The following is a 24,177-nucleotide window of genomic DNA, read 5'->3' as shown; positions in this document are numbered from 1 at the left end:
AAGGTGTTCGGAAGGCGGGAGAATCTATGGTTCTGGAGGACAGGTGAGGCTTGAGGCGTCGGTGGATGGGGAAGCTGGGGCTGATGAGTCTTCAGCTGCTGTCTGCAGACCGACGAGGGGGCGCCGGGGACACGGGGCCTGCAGGACGCATTGTGTGAGCTCTTGACATCTCACCGTTTCCAGCTGCTCGCAGCCCCGTGCCTCCCCCGAGCCTTCGGGGCTGACGCTGAACAGGACTCATTAATGCCGTCCAAGGCCGCCAGGACGCCCATGAAAGTCAAGTGTGCAGGCCGGCTGTCTGCGGCTTCAATGAATGGCTGCTCTGGACTTGAACCCTGCCCTTTCACCTCCGGCTCTGACATTTCCTTTGTCCGTCCGCCCCTGCCTTTCCCCGCTCGTGCATCTCTCTCGGTCTCCCCTTCTCCAAATACATCTGCGTCACATATGTCCACAGATGTCACTCTCTTTCGAGCTCTAGCAGAATCTGCCTCCCCTCTTCCTCCATCTTTCATTCCTCATGCCTCCGCGGTCTCCATGCCTCTGTGTCCAGGCCTAGGGCTGATGTGTCTCGCTTTCTCCGTCACACTGCCTCTGTGCTCAACTACCCGTCTCGCATTGCCTCTAGGCATCTGTCTTTCTCCCTCTTTCTTTTGGCCTGTCCTATCTCTCATTTCTCTCTGTATATATACGTATCCCACGTCTCAATCCCTTTATTTATGTATCTATCTCCTGCCCCTCTGTGCTCAGCTCTGCATGTCTCCCACTTTTGCTGTATGTGTCACTGTTGCCCACCCCCTCAGCGCCTGAAAGTGTCACTCCTGTGTGTCTCTCACCTGCACTTCCTTCATTCTGTGAGCAAACGGCGCCTCTCCCTCTAATTCAGAGTACTCCTCTTTCATTCTGCCTCTCTTCCTCTAATTCAGCATTTCTCCCTATTTTCCTTCTCTCTCCCTGTACTCATCCATCTGTTCTTGTGTATATCTCTTGCCTGTTCTCTCTCCCCCTATAGGGAGCCATGCATGTATTCTTCTTCCCCCATCGCCCTGTAGCCAGCTCTACATGTGTCCCTCTCTGCCGTGAGGCTGTCTCTCCCCCGTTGCGGTCTCGCACTCTCTCCACCCGCCTGTCTCTTTCGCAGCCAACTCCCCTCTCCAGCAGAGATGCACTCCAGCCCCTATCTATGAATAAATGCAGTCCCCGCCACCACCCACCTGCACTCCCCCCAGCAGCATCCCTCAGTCTGCTGCTGGAGAGAAAGAGAGCGGGGAAGAGAGAGACTTCCAGAAGGAAGAGAGGAGAGCAGGGACGGGGACGGGAGGGGTCGCTGCGTCCCCCTGCGCAGGTAATTAGAGAGACTCGTTCAAGGTTGCATGAGCGGGGCCTATCTGTCTAATGAAGCATCGATCTGCAGAAGTGTGGAGGGGAGGGAGGGAGGGCTCTGTGCGTGTGTGCGCGTGGGGAGGCGGCGTCGGCGGCCAGTGCACTGCTGCCCAGTCCGTACTGGCACTGTAAACGCCGGGGGGAGGTGGGGGGCAGGAAGGACTCCTATATGTTAATGTGATTATGTCAGTAGCACCAAACCTTAAGAGGTAGGGTGGAGGTATCTCTTCCTCCCTGCGGCTAATGACTGCATCCACCTCCCGTGACCCAGCATAGCTCCCCGTCCCTGCAATCAGCCACCTGACGCGTTTGTGTAATGGGTGCAGACAGGCTAGTAAAATGTGTTTCTGGGGTTCACTGTACTGCTGCCCTGGTGTGCGCCAATTTCTGGCGCACCTTTCATGTGCACGTTGTGTACACGTGCGGTTGTTTGTGCGTTGTGACTGAAATTCTGCTGTACCGTTGAAGCATATTTCTGGTAGGAAATTTAATTTCTGGTATACCATCGGTGCACACTTATGGTGCGAAATCTATTTTTTTTGTACTACTGGTGCACAATTATGGTGTGAAATCTACTTCCTGGTATACCTTTAGAGCACACTTAAGGCGTGAACTCTAATTTCTGGTATACAACTGAATGGTGTGAAATGTAGTTTCTGACGTACCATTGATGCACTCTACTTTTGTGGAAAAATACGTTCTGGTATACCATTGATGCACGCTTTTGGTGTGTAGTACTATTTTCAGGTGTACCTTTGGCGCATACTTCGGAACAGGATGGTGTAATCTGGAGTATCAAAGATGCACACATGTAGTGCACTATTGATGCTAATTTGCTGGTGTACCATTGTTACACACCGGTGGCAAAGAATGTTAATTACTGATGTACCAGTACAGTACATTTTTGACACACAACTGATACGCACAATGGTGTACCGTTGAGGCGCACTTTGTATGAAAAATGCCACTTTCGGGTGTACCACTGATAAGATCTTCTGACACAGCATGCTAACTGCCGAAGCACCATTGCTACACATATCTGGTGCACCGTTGACGTACACTTCAGATTCCTGGCGCACTATTAACGTGCAATACTTGGCTCCCACTGATGCACGCTAAGGACGTGCCTTCTTGTCTGTGCCGAAGGAAGTTTGGGTGTACGCGTGAATGGCTTCTTCCCGTGTGACGTGGGTGCAAGTGACTTCTGTTGTACATTTGGTGCACATTTTGCGCCTACGCCTGGAGGCACAGTCGCGATAGAAATGTTGTCCTATGGTTATATGTTGACGTACATCACGGTTGGGGCACACGCGTCACATGTATGCTGCGTTCATGGCTATTTGGTGTACGCAGCGACAGACGGTTTACAGCTTGTGTCGACAAGTAGTGTTACATTCAAATGAGCATTGCGATGTCCTCCATGTGGAATGGCATGGGCTGTTTTATGTAATCGTTGTCAAGCGATATTCATAACTATATACATGGGTGTAAATAAGATGAACGCGTAATGCTGCGAAACGTACACGCATGTACATGTGTGACGCACATACAGATGCCTCGGGAGGACAGAGCCAGGGAGTTGTTTATACTGCGCTGTTCCTTGGAGGGGTGCTCAGTGACTGATAACCGCGCCGCCCTTTCTAATTGAGGACTAATAGAGGTTTCAGCGGAGTGCCACGTACAAGGTCAGAAGGGAGTCAGCGAGGAGCCCGAGGCCCCCGCATGCCTCTGTGGCGAGAGCGGGCCCTCAAGGGCCCCCGAGAGTAGGCGCGGGCTGGCGCACTCAGTGCCGTATACGGTGAGATGTCCTGTGCTGCTGTGACGCAGAACCTTAAAAAACAGGGCCGAGCAATTACCATTCATTCATTTCGCACGAAGTGTCCCTGCTGAGCATAAGGTGGCATAACAATAGTTATCCGCCCGGTCAACCACCCGTTAGTACCCCGGGGGTAGCGCTGGAAGGAAGTTGGGCTCAATTACCAGTTTTACTAGAAAAAAACAAGTTTACCGCGCCTATAATAATAAAATATAACAAAATAAGAAAAATATATATTTTTTGGGGATTATCAGAGAAAAGCTATTTATTTAGTAATCATTAGGGGAGGGGTGATTCCCAGAGAGGAGCTGCTGAATTATCAGAGGTGGGGGGCGGGGTTCACCCGAGAGGGGCAAAACGATTATCGAAAAGATCGCCCCGTGATCAGAAAAGAAGAAAGTGATTACTAGTGGGTGGGAGGGGTGTCCGGCCGAGTGTCAGAGAAGCTGAGAGATTACCGAGGGTGCCGGTCATTCCTCCAAGCGGCCCCGGGGGTATCATAGCCGTGCGGGTGATTCTCGCGGGAACTACCCGGCTTTGGGTGGGTGGCCGGGTACTCGTGGGACCTTGGCTGATTATCAGAAGGGGTGTGATTGTCAGATGGCGACGAGGATAGGTAATTGTCAGAGCGCGGTGTGGGTAGGTTAGCACAACTGTGAAGCTCACAGGCGGGTGTTTCAAGCCGCTGCTTCAAGTAGAGTAGCGATCTGAGAGGCTACAGAAGACGGAATCTAAGTCTGTGCTTAAAAATACGGCAGACTGTATTACAACAAATCTAATTTAAAGCGAGAGATTCTTTGGGCACATTTTAGGAAATGCGGGCGCCATTTGTTGTACTTTACCAGTAATTAATTTTTAAATTTTTATTTTTAGAGCCTGATTTATATGAATGAAGATATCTCCAATGAAATTTCGAATCTGTGCGCTGTGATATGTATATTTTGTACTGACATTTCGTAAAACCGCTTAATGTTAAGTTCACGTGCTGTAGGTTGTGCACCAGGGTGAGTGTTTTGTTTGATCGGGTTTTATTTTCTGTGTATTATTTTTATTTTTTGCCGAAATCTTGACTTGCAGGGTTTGCAGATTGCCAGTGTGTCAATAGAAACAGTAATGAAAACAATGAAAGGCATTTTTTCAGACCACAGCGAAGGTAAATATTGGGATGGCACCTTCAAACAAGCTGTGTGATTTCCATTATAGTGGTGGAGATGGGGGGGGGGGGCAGGGTGGTGCTGGGGAGCGCGAGGGGGATTAATGCGGCAGGGGGTGATTATCAGAGTGGGTCTTGGTGATTATCAGAAATGAGTCGGGGGCATTTTCTGGGAAGCCGATAGCTCGGCAGAGAATTGCGGGGTGATTATCAGTGGTGCTGAGTAGTTATTAGGGGGGAGCTTGGGATCCAGGCCCCCCGTGATCATCAGGACTGAGTGATTGTCAAACGAGGGGTGAGTATCAGATGGGAACCCGGGATCATGAAGGAAGATGAAGATCAGACAGTACAGGATGTTTATCAGTGGGGTTCTGCGCTTATGGGAGTGAATATCAGGGCCCAATGTGAGCATCAGGGTAGACTGATTACCAGATGAAGGGGCCTGATAAGTATAGAACTGGGCGATCACACAAGGAGGGATGGAGATCAGACAGTACTGGGTCATTAACAGGCAAAGTGTCTATTGGAGAAGAGGCTGGGCGAGGAGCTGGCAGTAAGGCTGGGCACTTATTTTATCAACTTAGTAGTAATTGGAAGGAGTTTTCGCCACAGAACCACAGCATTTTGTGACCTGCTTCCCCCTTCCATGGTTGAAAAACAAGGTGGAAGGCACCCGCTAATCCCGCGATGAGCTGCAAACCTTGGGTAGTTCTTGGGGTTCAAGTAACATTTTGCATGGGAGAACCATACAGACTGCAGGAACCCCATGAAGTGCCCAAAGGGGAGTTGTGTGTTCAGAGGGATGGAGCAGGGTGATTGGCAAAGGGTGCAGACTGACTGACTGTCACATGGCCAAGGCAGGTGGTGGGGAGCATGGTGAATATATGGGAGTACGTGACTACCAGAGGAAGTAATCAACGGTGAGGAGCTGCATATTGATATGTGGCGAGCTAGTCTGGGGATTATCAGGAAGGGGCTCCTCCAGATATGTGATTATCAGGAGCAGTTGGGCAAACATCAGGGTTGCGTGGGTGAATATTAGAGGGAGGTGTCTGGTCATCAGAAGGAAAGAGGGTCATATTCATCGGCCCTGGGTGAATCTGAGAGGGGTGAACACCAGAGCGTGGGGAGGGGGTTACTATCAGAGGGAGTAGGCTGGAGGTCAGAGGTTTGTAGGAAAAGTTGTTAAATAGGTGGCATTTCCGATTTTAACTCCCATAGGATTTCTGCTCTCCGCAACAAAAAGGAAAAACACAGCTGAGGGAAATACACCAAACCTGGCATGAAAGTAGAAGTGCTTTTAAAGGTGTGTTTGGTGTAAATCTGTTCAGTTGTTTTAAAGAAACTAGTGTTCAATAATGTGTTGGGTGGGCCAGAAAGGCTTAAAAAATTAGATATATCAGGTCAGCAACCCAGGGCTGTGGCCCATTCGAGGACCCAGATTTCTTTAAAAAACAGGAATCTGACTTGACGAGGGAGCTTTTTATACCTTTATCCTAAAGCTGATTTTGTGGACTTGAAGGCTTTCGTTGTCTAACTTCAACTCTAAAAAAATATGGTCCGGGCACCATTACAGTAGAAAGGGCTCGGATCCTGCTTTCTCAAAAAAAAGAATAATAATATCAAAATATGGGAATGCAAATATTAAACACATAAAAAATAAAACGGGCCAGCTTCTTCTTGGCAGCCCGAAGCCTATCCACAATGGAAGCTGACTGCCCATGGTATGTGTGGTACAGGCCTTGCTGCACACAATCCTTACTGTGCAAGGTGGAAGGCCATGCACAAATACTTTGCAGGAGGTCGATGTAATGTATCATCAAGAAACCAAGAAAATCACTAAAAATTAACATGTGTATGAAGTTATGTACAGGATTGTCTACAACACGTTAATTTATGTGTAAAAACATGAAATTCACTTAACAAATCATTGTTAAAGTGAAATTATCATTACAAAAACAAAACTAAAGAACCATTGGAATTCCCCAGTTACAGTTCGGTTTGCAATCCATAACTCGCACAACCATGCAAGCCATATCTTGCACACCTAATGCAATACTTAAGACTTCTCGATTCGTAACAACACCTAAAAGCAGAACATTATTAAATAAGATATACACTGAAACTAATAAACAATATTATATTCATAGGTATGCCATTGATACTGCTAATGGTGCTGTGAAGTGTAATCCGCGCTGTAAGGACATTTATGACATTTGTGATTGCATCCCTGCTAGCAAGGGTGAGGTCTTATCCATGAGATTCGGTGTTTGAATTATGGTTTATATAGATGTTGTGTGACGTGAGGTATTGACTGCATACTTATCAGACATGGAGAACAGCAGTGTTTTTAGGTTTTGTTTTGGAACCGTCAGTTCACTTTAACCGTGTTTTTTTACCTAATATGCTGAGAAGCAAGAGGCAAAGTCTTGCGTATTTCATGATCGTCCTCCTCTCGCTCAACAATAATAATAAATACCAAAATACACCCTGCACATTTTCATATATTGGTTATGCCATAGCAAGTATTCATATTTTTTTCTTTGAAAAAAATAAATTAAACCTCCGAAGTGAGATAAAATCCCTTTGAAGAGCTTTGTGACTATTAGCGGAGGTGTTTCCCGTAAAAAGTCATTGTAATATGCACTGTAATATTTATAATATGCAATATTGAAATACTGAGGCAGTAAATAGTGTTTTTTACGACAATTTTGATGTATGAATGAGCGATGATTTTATATATATATATATATATATATATATATATATATATATATATATATATATATATATATATATATATATATATATATATATATACATATCACCACAGAAGTCACAAGCCTCCCCAGTCAGACTGCGAAGGGACCCCACAATGGCCATGCAGCTGTAGTTGGTGTTAGAAGTCAGTCACGAAAACGCACAGCACCTTCGACAAGGTCGTAAATAAACAGCTCGTTCTCCGTGTTGCTTGTGCAAGAAATGTGATGGGTAGTAGGAAACTATACATCCAACACTATTGGACAAACGCCTGAAAAATGACTCAGGTGTTCATTTTTGGACGATTGCTAATATATGTAACTTAATTTCACACGCGTATGTGCATGCTTACAGTATTAGTGGAAGGATCCAGGCTCAACTGCTGTGAAACTGTGAGAAGGAGCACCATACATCCCAGCTTTGCAAAGGCAGTGGAGTTAAAAATAATAAGCCAAAAATATTTGAATATATAATAATGGAGTTGTTAAAGTTTATTTACAAATGCGTCAAATTTCCCAACCTGTGTACTTTACGCAGTCTGTAGAGTGTGCAAAGCTAGGACTAAAAACAATTGTAAGATCATTTCTTTTAATGAATCAAATGCACGTAAGCCTGCTTCTTAAGACTACTGTAAGTGTCACACATTTGTGAAGAGATGGCTGGTAAATATATCCATCAAAAATATATCTAGAACAGACGTTGGTCTTCCTTGAAGAGATCAGGCTGCATCAGCTTTAGACTGGGCTCTCTTGAGATTGTCTTCAGACCATCTTAAGGCAGAGTAAATGACCTTTCAAACTAGGGATGTTTTTCAATGCTTAAGGATTGGTGAATTTTGTGTCAGATAGGGACGTTGATGCTTTTAATATAAAGGCGGTTTAAAAATATTAAATACGATATTATAAGACCATAACACAGGGAAGGAGAACTTGTTAGTAATTATATGGAAGGGGTGTAAATATAAGACTGATTTGGCTGATGAGGTGGTCCATTAATTTTACTCATTTTCATCCTGTTAATGATCAGCCCATACTGACTTCATTTCACGGACTTGCTGTCTTTTGGTTTATTGCCATAAAACACTTTTGTGTTTCAAATTGAGATAGGCAAAATACAAACACATAGATGAACAGGCTCTTTTCTCGCCTACAGACAGCTTTTAGCTGTCTGTTGTTAGTTGTCTGTTGTTAAATACCTATTTTGGGCCAGTCCCCTGCTTTCTTGTCAGTGTCATGTGCTTGCTTCTTAGTCAGTGGTTTATCTTCCTTTTCTTGCGGTTGCCCTTCCTGCATAGCACAGCTGCTTTCCTATCTTTTTGGTTGGATGGCTTGTATCCTTCCACTGCACACATTCAGGGAACAGCTTTTTTCCTTTCACCTCTCCATGGTAGTGCATGTGTTTTCTTTCTCTCTCCCTTGTGCTGCTTCTGCCCTCCTCAAATATCTACTGCTGCGCTTTTACTTGCATACTATGTGTCGATCCTTTTTCCCCTCACCCGTCACACTTTTTATTGTTTTTTTTAAATTGTCCCCTCTCAAGCTCCTCTGTTGCTACCCTGGCTCAAATCTTTGTTGTTCCCCACAGCATTTCTTTCACATACTCCACCCATGCCCATCCTATTGTAGTCTTTTGTGTTCATTAAAAATACAAATGTTTTTGTTTTTTAAATGGACATTTTTTTGAGTGCCTGTTAGCTGCAATTCGCTGCTGGGTAGCTCCTTTTTCTGTATGCACTTTCAAACAATATAATTTGTTATTTTCTACTCCAAGACTGCTATCCACCACCCTGGAACAGTAAATAAAAAAAAAAGTCACACAGTGGCCCTCGTCACATTGTGAGGCGGAGCCCTTCATTTTGAGCTATGCCACTGTACGCACATGCATGCATGGTGATGCGTGCTATTGTATACGCCATCAGCCACTGCTGCAAACACGTGTATGTGTGATGATGCATACTAGCAATTGTTTCATTGCATTGTTTTTTTCATTCAATGCCAAAGCAGAACATAATTGTCAAAAGGCATTTTTTTGTCTATTTATTCCAACGCTGCAAAGCCAATAGGTCTGCACTGACTGCCAAAAGGCAGGACCTATTGTCTTCGCCAATGTTTGTTCCACATTCTGCTTTCTCTGGTAGCCAGCCTTACTTGGATGATTACGAGAAGGGGATGGAAGATAAATTGAAAAGCGGGGCTGTGATGATTTGAAGGAAATGGGCAAGAAAATGTGATTATGGGGGGTGGGGGTGACTGTTGCCAGAAGCCAGGGAGCAGCATGAATTGTCAGACAGTTATGAAAAAGGAGGGGTTGAGATGGGTGATTATCGAAAGGTGCAAGGCAAATATCCAGTTGGACTGAGTGATTTATTACCTGAGGTTGGTTTGTTCTTAGGGCTCCTTGTTTGCACTAACAGTAACTTGACCTCACCTCATTTGCGAGCTGACAAAACATGTGAATGTTGAATTGCAAACACTAAACAGCTTTTGAAATCCACAAAATCCTTTTTTGACTCCTGTTCACAAAAGGAGTTTTGCAGCCCTTTTCCAGATCGCAAACAGGAGGGGGCGTTAAAGAGACATCCACATCTGCCTCTTTGTGAGTGTTAAAGAAATATATGAAATGTTTGTGACATAATTTCAGCAGCAAACTACCGAAAAGTTACCACCTCTTAAGTTGGGGTCGTAACAGATTTGCAAAGAGGAAAAGTACTTAGGGCCATATTTATACTCCGTTTGCGCCGGATTAGGCGTTCCCGTCTAAAAAATTGACTCCGAGGCATGTGCAGCGTATTTACACTCCCGGGCAAAAATGACGCCCGGGAGTGGGCGGGTCAAAAAAAATGACGTCCAGCCGTTTTAGCGTCGTTTTTTAGCGCCTGGTCAGGGCAGGCGTTAAGGGACTTGTGGGCTCGGAAGGAGCCCAGAGGTGCCCTCCCATGCCCCCAGGGACCCCCCCTGTCACCCTTGCCCACCCCAGGAGGACGCCTAAGGATGGAGGGACCCATCCCAGGGAACTTAAGGTAAGTTCAGGTAAGTAATTATTATTTTTTTTTTTTGTGGCATAGGGGGGCCTGATTTGTGCCCCCCTACATGCCACTATGCCCAATGACCATGCCCAGGGGACAGAAGTTCCCTGGGCATGGCCATTGGGCAAGGGGGCATGACTCCTGCCCCCTTGCCCAATGGCCATCCCTTGAGGCGCTGCCTGGTGTACGTCATTTTTTTTCACGCACACCAGGCAGCTCCGCTGGCTAACGCCAGCTAACGTCATTGAATAAATACGGCACCCGCATGGCGGTTCAGAATGGCGTTAGATTTTTTGACGCACAACTGTGTTGGCGCAGTTGTGCGTCGAAAAGTATAAATATGGCCCTTAGTACGCAGGTTGCATTACAGATTACACCCCATTTGTAGTCGGTGTGCAATCTGCACATCCTTGGCCTGCGAACTGAGATAGTACATCAGGTATGTTAGTGACAAAAATGTATTTTGCCTATCTCAATAGAACATATTTTATTGTCAACCCATCTGAGTACTGTAGGCTTCAGACAGGTCTCTGCAGCCGACCCATAGCACCGGCTTGGGGAAGTAACATCTTCCATGGCTTAGGACAGGCTTAAAGCTGCTTTCAACCAAAAATACAGTTTTAAGACTGCCATAAGCCAAGAAAGACATTCTTAAAACTATGTTACTATTATCATATGCCAGGAAAAAAATCTCTCCTAAATCAGGGTCGCTATTAAGACTGTCCTAAGGTAGAGAAAAATGCAATAAATCAGTTTCTATCAGATAATAAGGACTTGCAAAAGAGGGTGGCTGGCCCTAAAGTGATTAATAGAAAGCTGAATAGTGATGGCTGAGAGATGATGAAGGCGTTATCAATGTCTATTTTGTGGAGGAGTGATTCATGAAGAGGTCTGATTAATGATGGTGAGGCTTCCATCTTTAATGAGGGGGTGAGTGAATATTAGAAGGTGTGGCTAGCCGGTTAGGCCAGGTAGTGAGTGGCTACTGGTGAAAGTTAGATAACTGTGGTGGAGTGATTATTAGAAGAAGTTTATTGGTTATGTCGAGGAGTAAATGTCTATTAAAGAGTGTTGCTATATTAGCTATGTCAGTGAGTAAATGGCTACTGGACTGAGTTTAGTTTGTTACAACGTAGATAATGTGATCATTAGAGGGGGTAGAGGAAAAAGGGTGTAACTCAGCAGATGTCCCATTATTCTACACTTGTGAATCCTTAGTCTGTTTTTAGTTGGGGAACCAACAAGATTTTGGAAGTGGCTCCATCGTCATAAACTACCAGACAGTCTACCTTTTACCACAGGTCCACCCTTTTTAGGGCAGACCTTCCAATGTTTTTTTTTGTAAACTTTCCAGGTGAAAGGCTTGACCGCTCTGGGAAGGAAAATAAACAAGCATTAGCAAAGCAAACAGATCTCGTTTTGGGGCCTGTTGGCTTTGCCAATGTGTTTATGAGATGCTGCACAGCATCCCTGATGATGTGTGTAGCATGGCTAAAGAATGAAACAAGAAACTTCTGACACTGGCCGTATCATTATGAAGGCAAAGTCACCTCAAAAGCGTGCACCTACAAAACAAAGCAGGTATTTTATTTGTGTGTATCTATTCAAATGGTAACTAAAAAGAAAAGAAAACACTGGGGACAGGTGCAGCAGCAAAAGGTGGGATGCGGGTGGGGGCAAAGTAAAACGAGGGACGAGGCAAGGGGTTAGCAAAGTGGTGGACAGAAACAACATAGGGGCAGAGAAGCACACCACAAGACAACATGGGGAGAGCACGGTAGCACATGGCGAGACAAAGCAACACAGCGACAGGGGAGTACTTGAGCACAAAGCGAGACAGAGTAACACAGAGAAGGGGGAAGCAACACGTGGGACACAAACAACACAGGAAGGACGAGGAAGCACACAGTGAAACAGAGCAACCTGGAGACAGAGGGAGGTGGGGAGCACAGAGGCATACACCAGAGCAAGGCAGAGACTGGGGTTGGTGGCAGAGAAGCACACTGTGAAACACAGCAACACAGAGGCTGAGGGTGCGGGCGCAGAATCAGACAGTGAAACAGAGCAACATGGAGATGAGGCGGGAGCAGGGAAGCACGTGGCAAGACAGAGATACAGAGATATGAGGGCAGGGAAGCATAGGAGGAAGACAGATGGAAAACACAGACACTCTCTTAGAGTGCTTAACTAAAATGAAAAAAGTAGCACCAAAAAAAGAGCAGTATAATGACACAGGAATGCGTCCATGCTCCAGGGGAGGGATAAACTAAGGACGGGGAAGTAAAGCCCACACAAGCATCAAATAGGAAGCCAGCAGATGAGATGAGAGTTACAGTGAGGACAACCAATGGAAAAAATGGACGGACTCCAAGCCCTCTAACAGCTAAAAAAATGTCTTGCAACAAAAAGTGCACGGACTGTTTTAGGCAACACCTAAAAATGTACCCCATTTGATGGGAACATTTTCCAAAGAATCAGGGACATTTATTCTTTTGTTTCACAGAAATATACCACCGCTTTGAGGTTTTGTTTCTGCAAAACAAAAAAAAGATGCTGAGCCTGAGTGGGCCACTATTATAGGGAGGGCTACTTGTCATATTTTCACTAAAGGAGCTATAGGTTTACCTGCAAGAGCAATTTCTGCAACAGTTCGCTATCACCGAGGCAGGAAGCTGAAAGACGTAATTTTCTTTAAATAGTGCCTTATATTTCTAATGCTTGCTTAAATTAATAAAACAAGTAACAAAAATCATTTAATGAAGCGTAGAAATCTCGAACATAAACCACACAAAATCTATACCTGAAATAGTCCTTAGAGGAGAGTGGGCAAGAAAGCACGCCTGTATTTAGTTTCTACGAGTCACAGTACATATTTTTAAGTTTTCTGTGGTAATCAGAGCCTTGGATCGCACCAGGATTTTATTAGACCTTCCCACTAGAAGGATAATATGCTGCAGGAAATGCCTCAGTGGGATTCTACTCCAGATTTAGCACTTCTTCCAAAGTCAAAGCATTTTTCATTACTGCCCAGGTCTAAAGCAGGTCCTTAGTGTAGTCCTGCACATGCTTACATCACAAAGGTGAGACGTGGGGTCACAGGTTCTCCCCCACAATCAGCATGGTGGAACAGTGCACAGTTTTGCGAAATTTACAAACATATGGTGTATGGGAAAGAGTCAATGAATGTGTGGCCAGGAGAAGAAAAAAGATATTGTAAGCATTCAGGGATAGTGTGCCGGTTAGTTTCTATCACGCTTAGGCCACCCTCCACCGCCTGTACACTGTGTTATTGGTCAGCTGGTCATGCCTCCACAGTGGCTCAGCAGTCCTGGTGCATTGGCAACTCTATGGATTTAGGGAGGCTGGCAGGCTAACTCTGGTCTGGAGGCTTGTGTTTCTTCTGCTAAGTGCCTTGCAGATGATGGTCACTTCAGGCAGGCAGGGTAGGGTCCAGAAGAGAATGTTGTCCATCTTGGTTCCATCTGGAAGGGGAATTGCCACCTCGCAGGTCCGGAGCTCCAAGCTCATGAAGTCACTTGTGAAGTCATTCATCAATCCATACGTTGATTTAAGTATAACCTATAGAAATACAGTATTTTTACTGTCTTGGGGAAATGGCAATGGCCAAGTTCCTAAATACAAAGAAGAACTTATATGTGTCAGTCACTGGTCCCTCAAAATAAAGCATGTTTGCAAGCTTGTTACCAGGTAACTTTGGAGACAGCTGAATTGGTGTGAAACATTGAAGGCTGCAGCCTACTCCGGGACGAAGATATGGAACTCCTTACAAAGACATGGAGGACTTTGATCAACAGCTAAATGGAAGTGGTCAAATAAAGTGGCGTGGCCACATACATCAGCTTGGTGCCCCAGTGGTAAGACACATCGGCTGCAGGCCTACATCTTTCTAGAATGGATCACACATTTGTATTACAGGTTATACAACTCCCTGTTGTTTTGTAACTACGGTAGCGCTATTGTCACATAAAAACAGAGAGATGACGTGTAAGAATTTACCACACACTCAGGTGAAGAGACAACTGTCTTGTTGCGGGAGACAGTAGGACACGGCCCTGGGTACTGTACATAGGAATTACCTTCAAATATGCAAGAGATTGTCACCAACAAGTTTAGACAGACATCTGCCTCACAGAAAAAAGGAGAAACCTTGAGTTCCCTACAGGACAACATAATTCTAGACCTCTGCTGTAGAACAGTCGAGTAAGAATAACGGAGGGTTAGAAACAAGTGGTGAAAACGCCAAACCGGGAATCTTTTGAGGAACAAATGGAATAAAACCACAAGGTGGAATAGCTGGTCCAAACAACTACAGACTTTCATCCTTTCAGCAAATAATCTATGGAGGGGGCTTGATGGCACAGATGAGCTGTGACTGTTAGCTCCTGGCCCAGAGTCAAGGGATTTTCGAGACTCCCAAGCAGTATTAAGGAGGTGACTGCAAAAGGTTCATACAAACTTGGTCTGATAAGGAAAGATGACCCCAGAGCCTCTTTGACTTTCTGGCACAACCTGGTTGAACAATCAAGACCTCAACTGTGGGAAGTGGGAGCCAAAAACAGCTTAACACAAGGGTCCCTGCCTACCATAAAAATAATGTCCAATCTGAGTTATTACTTAAAAAAATATCACTTTAATAAACACCTGAAAGTTGCAATACAGGAACATGGAGATATATTAGTGGAAACAGTGCACACTATAAATAGCATAAAGTACCCACTGCCATACATTATAAGGTTGTTGCACGCCAGCGAGACGGTCTATGACCATATAGTGGAACAGGGATAGAGGCAGAAGAAATTGCAAATTTTAGGATGACTATTTCGTGAAGCTAACATCTTAGCAAAGAAAATGGAGGCCCGTGGCTGCCCCACAATTTTAGTAAAGTGCTCTTTGAAACAGGGTTGGTATTGCCACAGGAAATGTTTGCTGACCCCCTAAGGCTAGGGAAACCATGGAAAAGATTGCGTGCATTATAACCTTTTGCACACAGAATAATGCTGTCGCCAGGATTGTGAAGAAACACTGGCATCTGATTACAGCAATAAGCATCTCAAGTGATTTACCCTTGTTTTCCTTTAAGGAAAGAAAGAACACAAGAGACCACTTGGTACATGCAGATATCCCCAAAAGAACTCCATCTGATCTAGCCTCTTTGTGCAGCCAGAATAAAATTGTGAGCCATTTCAAATGTGGGAATTGTATAATGGGTGCATGAACCTATAACACCAAACCGTTCATTTACGGTGACATTGCACATAGTTTGAAAGGTCACACACAGCATTTGTAATTCTCAAAATGTTGAATATGCCATCTGGTGTCCATGCACTGTGATTTAAGTAGGAGAAACTACGCAGAAGATGAAGTCAAGTCTATCACAATATACAAGCAGAATCCGTTGTAAAATAATTTCTGCTCTATTGGTTTCTCATTTTTTGGAATTTAATAATTCTGCAAATTACATCAAATAACAAATAATTGAGTTGATTAAGAGATATCTGCGTGGAGCCGACACTCAGGCCATTCTAAACCGGGTCGTCAGTCCTTGGATTCTCAGATGTGACAGCTTTACTAAAGGACTCAATATGATTAAAGAGTGCACCTCTGACATTACTTTGATATGTAGATGTGTCCGGTCTTCCTTTTCTATGCCCAACCTGATTAGAGTTATGAATGTAAAGACGTTTATTCTGTGTTGCCTGATTTGATTTTTACATCTGTAATGATCAACGTTTTCATATTTGTAATTATTTTTCCCATTGGTAAAATCTTACATCGGTAACATTTTGCATTTGTAATTTCTGGCATCTGTAACCTTCTACATCTGTAATGGGTACTACTCCTGTTCTATAATGATTAGTTCGATGGGCTTTCCAGCTCTACATAAGTAAAGTCCTTTTAGGTTTGCCAATTGCAAACTCTATTGTAATTCCAATCTACAGTCACATTTTAAGATACTGAGAAATCTCATTTGTTTACAATATTAGACTCATAATTTTTAACTATTGGAAACTTCAATTGCCTTCTTTCATTTCTGTTTTACTTTCTTCTTCGTTTTCTATCACGAAGGTGTATGCAAAAATATATGTGTTGCTGTGATAGTGGGTGTATAATTGGATAGAGATACGTCTCCCACATCTTGCTGTGGTTGTGCTAAATAGTTTTCCCTTTTCTATTAGTGATACGTTTTTGTTGCCATTTTGTCAATAGTGCTAAAAGATATGCCTGTGACAACTCTTTGGGTACAAGTATTTATTTCTTGTTTGGTCACGAATTTTGAATCTATTTGAAGCAATCTGTGAGTTAATACTGCTGCATTAGGATATGTCTACATACAGCAGTCTCCATGGTATCCACGGGGTATACCTTGTCTATGTCTATTGCGATTAGCATAGTTTCGCATGTACTCAATCTGGGTCGCTCGAGGCCCGCGGGTTACACTTAAGGTAGTGACCTTTATATGTCTACTCTATGGTGACTGGAGCTGCTTTAAACGCCGTTCATTTGGGTTGCTCGGCATGCGCACTGGTGGATTTCATAGTGAGTTACAGGTTGGAGAAATACGCAGAACTGCATATTGTTGTCCAGCGATATTTGTCGCTTTGGGGTGATATATAGATGGTTGATGGGGCCAACTGGTTTCTTTTCTTCTAGATGACACTGCAATTTAACTTGAATTCTACTGCTGCTACCCTGTGAAGCCGCGTGAGTGACATCAATGTTTTTAAAGGTGTTTGTTCATTGGGCTATTGGAAGTGACGGCTTCTTCAGTTAATCACACTTGATACAACAGTGGTTAATAGATCGCCTGACGCGTCTATTCATTAATTTGACTTTGTGTTGCTATTATTATGTTTTGTATATTTTTTCATTTTGTATTATGCATGGAGGCATATGTGCATATATAAAACTTTCTTTTAACACAGGCATTATTCACTTGGTCATCAACTGTTTCATATGGCTGAGTTTGGCTCACTTGGGGCACAGGTATTCATCCTAGCATCGAGTTTCTTAACAGTTGCCATTATTTGTTCCATATTGGTGACTTAGGGCCAGATGTAGCAAAAAAGCAATTTGCAAGTCGCAAATTGCTATGCAGTACGGTGTCTCAGACACCGTCTGCAACTCGCAATGGGGTCGCAATGACCCACCTCATGAATATTCATGAGGTGGGTCGCAAATTGCGGCCCCATTGCGAGTATAGGCACTCGCTAACATGGAGCCTGCTGACGTCAGCAGGCCTCCATGTTAGCGACCTGCCTTTTCAATAAAGCATTTTTTTTTTTTTGAAATGTAGCCCGTTTTCCCTAAGGGAAAACGAGCTGCATTTCAAAATAATCCGAAACCTTTTGTTTCGGTTTTTTCAGGGCAGGGAGTGGTCCTTTGGACCACTCCCTGCCCTGAAAAAATAATTTGGGGTCCATTCACAAAGTGGAAGGGGTCCCATGGGGACCCCTTCCCGTTTGCGAGTGGGTTACCATCCACTTCAAGTGGATGGTAACTGCGACTCCATTTGCGACCGCGTACGCGGTCGCAAATGGAGTTGCATACCACTCCGACTCGCAAATAGGAAGGGAACACCCCTTCCTATTTGCGAGTCGCAAATGCATATTGCGAGTCGGTAACGACTCGCAATATGCATTTGTGCATTGCAAACCCACGTTTGCGAGTCGCAAACGGCGAATTTCGCCGTTTGCGACTCGCAAAAGGGTTGCTACATCTGGCCCCTAGTCCTTAGTTTCATTGATGGTCTTGACATAAGTAACATGGTCATAACAGGGGGTGCCAGACAGCCCAGCAGGAAGATGACAATCACTTTGTGAAGCGCTTCAGGCCTGGGAACCTTATCCTACATTTCCTTATGATAACTCTGGGCATCACCACTATTCCTGAGATGCCCTACAAATGGACACCACGTTTATTTCCCCCGAGGACTCCTGTGGCTGCAGCATAAGACAGACTTGGGCAGAGATTGTCCCGGCCTTTGGGAAGCTGGCCAGATGAGGCTGAAGATATCTTGCTGCGTCCCCTGGGATTCCTGGTGCGCATCAGGTAGGGGGCTAAGACTCGACGGCCCTACGCTGATGTGCAGTGGCTGATCGCAAAAGCACAACCAAACCACCACACCCTCATGCTTCTGCCTTGTAAACTCCTTCATGTCAGAGAATCACTTGGTGGACCTTTTGGGGCTCCAAGTACGAGCTGGTCAGGGAAAGCACATGTATAAAAGCCACACACAACACTTAGCCCTGTATAGATTTGTGGCTCACAACAAAAGACATTGATTCTTGGACTCACTGAGTTGACCACTGCCCATGCACGTTATTGGATCATGCTCCAGTACTTCTTGAAATTCGTATCCCAGGTGGGGTCCGGCATGCCTTCCCCTGGCATCTCCCCAGTGGTGCTCTTCCAGACCAGGTTTTTAAAGTAGAAATACATGAAATCATATTTGATTATTTTGAGCGTAACAAGGTTTCTGTCCAATCCTGTTCTGCGCTTTGGAAGGCGTTTAAGGTGGTTATTCGGGGGGTATGCATGTCCAAAGAATTCAGGATCCTACAAACCTTGCAGAAAGAGCTTGATGTGCTCGAGTCCAAGTTACGTGAGCTTGAACAGACTTAGTATGCGGAAGAGGATCCATCCTTGCGCAATTTCAATGCACATTAAGTCAGTATAAAGAAGCTGCACAGCGTGAGTTGTGCTACCTGGGTCAAGAGGTCCGTGTCTGGCATTATGGTGAGGGAGTCAGAATGGGGAAGACGCTAGCTAACCTCTGCATCAACCCTGGGCCAGCGATTACCTGGTGAAACTTGTGGATGGCCAAGACACACTCCAAATTGGCATGGAACGGAGGCAGTCCAGCACACGCTGACTACTTTTTTCACTTTGTTGTACTCTTCTACCCATACTGCCACCAATGAGTCCTATACCGAGTATTTCGACACACGTCAACTACTGTGGTTGGAGGACATTCATAGGTGCGTTTTAGATGCCCCATTTACGGTTGAGGATATTATGGAGGTTATTCTGGTCCTCCTTGGGGACAAGGCATCTGGCCTAGATGGCCCTACTGCCACTGTCTACGCTAAGCTCTTAACATTGCATCTTTTACACATGTACGCTGAATCCATTGAAGGGGCGGTACTCCCACTATCTCTCCTCGAAGCGCTCATTGTGACAATTCTTCAGCCAGCGAAATACCCACATTATTGTGACTCCAACCGCCGCTCTCCATGCTAAATATAGACAATAAAAGTCTGGCCAAATTAATCGCCTCCAGATTGCTCCCTCTATTACCGATTATCACCAACCTCATCAGCCAATCAGGATTTGTTCCAAACAGGTCCACAGTGCTCAATCTATGGACTTATTTTGCAGTGGCACAAACAATAGACCCCCTCCGCCAAGTCTATGGCTGTATTCCTAGATGCCACTATGGCCTTTGATTCTCTGGAATGGCCTTATTTATTTGTTTTGCTAGCCCACTTAGGTATTAGCTTTAGGTTTCTTCATCTTATTGGACTTCTCTATGAGAATCCCACCTCCAAATACGTATCGATGGCACCATCTCAGCGCTATTTTTGGTGATGAGGGGCACCCTTCAGGGTTGCTTGCTTTCACCCTTATTGGTCGCAGTAGTGATGGAGCCTTTGGCCGCCCGTTTGCGACAACATCATACGAATTGGGGCCTAGCCTTCACATCGCTTGCGATATTGGTTTCTTTGTACGCGGATTATGTCACTCTATATGTAAAGGAACCACAGGACAATTTGGATACTCTTATCAGTGAACTGATCTGCTTTGGTGGATTATCCGGAGTCCTGCTAAATTGGGCTAAATTGATCATATTTCCCCTGCCTGAAGCTACCCTCCGATTTGAACCGGCTTTCCCCCTATACTGGGCCTTGGGTCTGGTGTGTTATTTAGAGGTTTGGCTCAGCAAAAATTTTGATGAGCTATGGAGAGCCAACTACTGTCATGCAATGTCCTGGTTGGAGGACAAACTGGAGCGCTGGCGCACATGTCCACTTTCACTCACAGGAAAGCTGGCGATAGCTAAAATGGTGATACTTCCCAAGTTCCGCTATCTATTCGTAAACCTCCCCTTGCTCTTGTCTCGCAATTTTTGATCAGGCCTGCACTCTCGTTTGAACTCTTTAGCTTGGGCTGGGAACCAGCCTCGGGTATCTTGAAAATTGCTCAACCCCCCCCTTCAAACAGGGCATCCTGATGGCTCCTGACATGGATATTTACCTCAACTGCGCACAGGCTTAATTTGCTCACTGCTGTATCCACCCTATCCAATTCCAACCGCACACATCTCCAGAACAAGACCATATACACTCATGCTTGTTGTCAACAGCATTGTACCTACCACCGCTCCGGCCTTGGGCGAGGATCGACAATGGCCGGTACCACATGGGAATGGAACGAAGACCAGCGCCGAGCCCAGGTGGAATGCCTTTTTGCTCCCTCTGTGTCAGTTCTGGACCATCCAGCGCTGCCTTTCATCAATAATGCCAGTGTGCACATGCGATTACGCACATTACACTTAACAACTTTGGGAGAGATTTATCCTGACCCAAGCAACTTTTGCAAGCACCACATGGAACCTTCCTGCACTGTATCACCTATTTTCAGCTGCAAGCTGCGGTTTGTGCATGTCATGCTACCTTTGAAATGCCCCTGATACCCTTCAGGCTCCGGAGGTGCTACTTTTCTCACCCTCGCCACGCCACCTGATTACGAAATTATATATCTGTAGCAAGGCCACTGCTCCAGTAACGCGGCCTTGCTCCTGGGGGGCTGAGAATCACAATTAGAAGTCTCCATTTTAGCTGAATGCTGGTGATATTGCTGCGCGCACATCTGCTTACTAAACTCCGGCGCATCTACATAAAATAGGCCTCCTCACAGACACGCCGCACCTACAAAAAAATAGGCCTCCTCACAGATGCGCCACACCTACATAAAATAGGCCTCCTCGCAGACACGCATTGTTACAGCTGCTTTGCCCCACTGCAACTTTTTTACCTCTAGCTTGGAGCTGCCCTGTTGTTCAGCGTTTTTGGTTGGAGGTGTTTGAAGTGCCTGATTGTGTGGTAGGCACGACTGTCACCCGCATTCCACAGATTGCACTGTCAGACTAGATGAAAGATATTCCCGATTAGGGATTTAGACTGGAGGGAATACTGCTGCCAAACGCAGAGTTGCATTGTGTTTGGGCAGGCCTAGGGTATCTCGTAAAGCTGACTGGCTTTGTGGTGCCACATACTGCTAGGGACAATTGCAGACGTATTGGGATATGATGCCGACCGGCTCTTGACCCAAGATATCTGGTCCCACCTCATAGCATACTTGACCGCACATGCAGAGGATACCTTGACGACCTACCTGAGCACTAGAGCCTAAACTTAAGGCAACCCCTATCATATATGTTGACCACCCGTATCAGATGTCCCTTGCCATGTAATACATTCACTACTCGGAAGTTGACCATATACTCCAGTATGCACTTCTATGGTTTATTTAATTATCAGTGTTTCCCCACGCTCAGTAACATCAAAGGAGCACCACTCAGATGGATGTCAGTCTTCAGCTGCTCAAGAGTGGGGGAAGGGCCAATTACACAAACATGTACTAATGGACAAAGTTCAAAGTGGCTGGACATACCAATAAGAGGGGTTACTCTGATCACTCTTCCCTCAAGTACCCTGCCATTAGTGCTGTTCTCCCCTTTCCCTCATCCACTTTCCCCTTCCCACCAGGCTCCTTTTCATGCCACCATCTCATGTCTATTTCCCTTTTCCCATACCCTCTCCTTTGCCTTAGTTATTTTTTTGCATTCGTGATTGTAGTCATATGACATGACAAAGACTCAGCATCGGTCTTTCATATTAATCTCTCCCTGCTGTCTTTCCGAACCCTTTCACCTTGATCCAATGTTTCTAGTTATTGTTTGTAACGTTGCTGAAAATTCAATAAATAAACATTAAAAAAAAAACATGGTCATAAAAGATTTTGCGATTCTTTCTCTATCTTCCACTAAAGGTGCCCTCTGTACATCTGTTTTCAAATTCTTTGGCTACATCTTTTCTCAGATTTTTTGGCTTTGCTCTTAGAACTGTTCTCTGACCTGATGAAGACCCTTTGGTTTATTCATTGTAGTTCCTACTGATCTTTTATGAGGCAAAGGTGGGGCTGTCAGGTAGTTTTGTTTTTAGGTTTAGGTGGGTGGGGGGTTGGGGTACTTTAGCTTATAGGGGTGGGGGGTTGGGATAGTTTTTTTAGGGCTCAGGCCGGTGGGGGGCTCGGGGTTGTTTTGGTATTAAGGGTGAGGGTAGGTTTGGGCCTCAGGGCGGGTCGGGGGTGGTATGACAGAACCATGCATGCCACTATGCATTTCGTGTCCACACATGCCTTTACTAGGCATGCTTTTACAAATCACAACAAAAATTCATTGTAAAGGCATGTGTGGTAAAGGCAGACGAGGAAACAACGCAGTTGTGGTTCCGACTGCTTTGTTAAGGCATGGTGGTTCCAGCATGCGTGGTTCCATCATACAACCGTGCTCAGTACTGGTATGGTAGTGTGGTTCAAAGCTGTGCTAGATGGAGGCATCTGATTTGAATCAGAATATACGTCCCAGGATGCAGGTTTGGGTTAGGCTTCTCTGTAAACTTGTGACACAAGTGTAATCTTGCGCAGATCCTAATTATTGGGCTACACAGAGCAAGCAAGAATTGGTTCAAGCAGAAATGTCTCATGCAAACTCTGTAACTGGATATGTGCTGCAGCCCCATGTGTTGTGTTGGCAATGTTCTATGTGTGGCATCCATGAAGTAGATAGCCAAAACATGGCACCGGTAACTTGCATTCCTTTTGAACATGACAACCTTCCTCGCACATTTTGGGCTCACAACTGACTAGATAGTGGACAGTCACGAGCTAAAGCTACTTGAGGTCATTTTATGTCCAGGAGTAGATGACCTTGTTAAAAAGCATTGGAAAAGTCAAAATTTACATGCAAATACAAGCGTAAAACTCACAGTTCTCATAGGCAACCCATGTATTATATGAGGAAAAACTGTGCAGGTTTTTTCCTTCCTACTTTGGAATTGGAGAAGAACATCACAGGTGGCTTTAGGCTAAGGAGAGCCGGAGACAGCCATTCACTGCTCTGTACCAACAAGGGTGAGATACGTAGTTCCAAAGTATCAGTACCTGAGCTCCCGTGGGATGTGGAAGTTCATGTATATCAAGGTGGATTAGGACTTCTAATCCTCTTTGGTTTAGCTTCAGTAGTGGATCAATCAACAAGGCTAAATCTCTGCAGGATGAGGAGGAAGGAGTGAGATAGAGAACCACAAGAGTGAAAGAATCTAGGGTTACTAAGCCCACGTTGTTACCTGACATAAAATAGACCTTTAATTACGGTAAAATCATCAACCAGTCCAGACACCACAAAAAAGTAAAAAGCAGGTTGAAATCCACTAACTACACAAAAGATATGATCCGAAAGGAAGCCCAAGGGTGAAAATGAGGACCAAAGCCCAATAACTGAGAACAAGACTGAGAACAATTTTACCGAGTGTTGTAAAGTCAAAGTTAATCATTTAAGCTGCAGCGCCCCAAGACAATGGAATGAAGTTGTGAAACCCCCAAAGCTGGCAGAGCAGTAAAACAGTTGCTTTTCCTTACAGCAACACTGAAATTACTAGCTGACCAGAGTTCACCATATACTCCAGTATGCACTACTATGGTTTATTTAATTATTAGTGTTTCTCTACGTTCAGTAACATCAAAGGAGCTCCACTCAGATGGATGTCAGTCTTCAGCTGCTCAAGAATGGGGGAAGGGCCCATTACACAAACATGTACTAATGGACAAAGGTCACAGTGGCTGGACATACATATAAGGGGGTTACTCTGATCAATCTTCTCTCAAGTACCCTGCCATTAGTTGCTCAGCAGAGCAGGGAACAGATGTCTTGATTTCAGCAAGATTCTTAGCAAATGGCTT

General features: G+C 44.9%; 1 long non-coding RNA gene across 1 annotated transcript in view; it reads left to right on the top strand.

The window, feature by feature from the left end:
• Positions 1-446: 446 nt before the first annotated feature.
• Positions 447-24,177, top strand: part of LOC138268064 (uncharacterized) — a 171,890-nt gene continuing 148,159 nt past the window's right edge. The window contains exon 1 of the long non-coding RNA XR_011199915.1: positions 447-1,342. This is a non-coding gene — a long non-coding RNA (uncharacterized lncRNA). The remainder of the gene's footprint in view (positions 1,343-24,177) is intronic.

The sequence above is a fragment of the Pleurodeles waltl genome, chromosome 12, assembly GCF_031143425.1.
Source record: "Pleurodeles waltl isolate 20211129_DDA chromosome 12, aPleWal1.hap1.20221129, whole genome shotgun sequence".
NCBI classification, from domain to species: Eukaryota; Metazoa; Chordata; class Amphibia; order Caudata; family Salamandridae; genus Pleurodeles; species Pleurodeles waltl.
The sequence above is the reverse complement of the archived record's forward strand: the minus strand, read 5'-3'. Positions and strand labels throughout refer to the sequence as shown.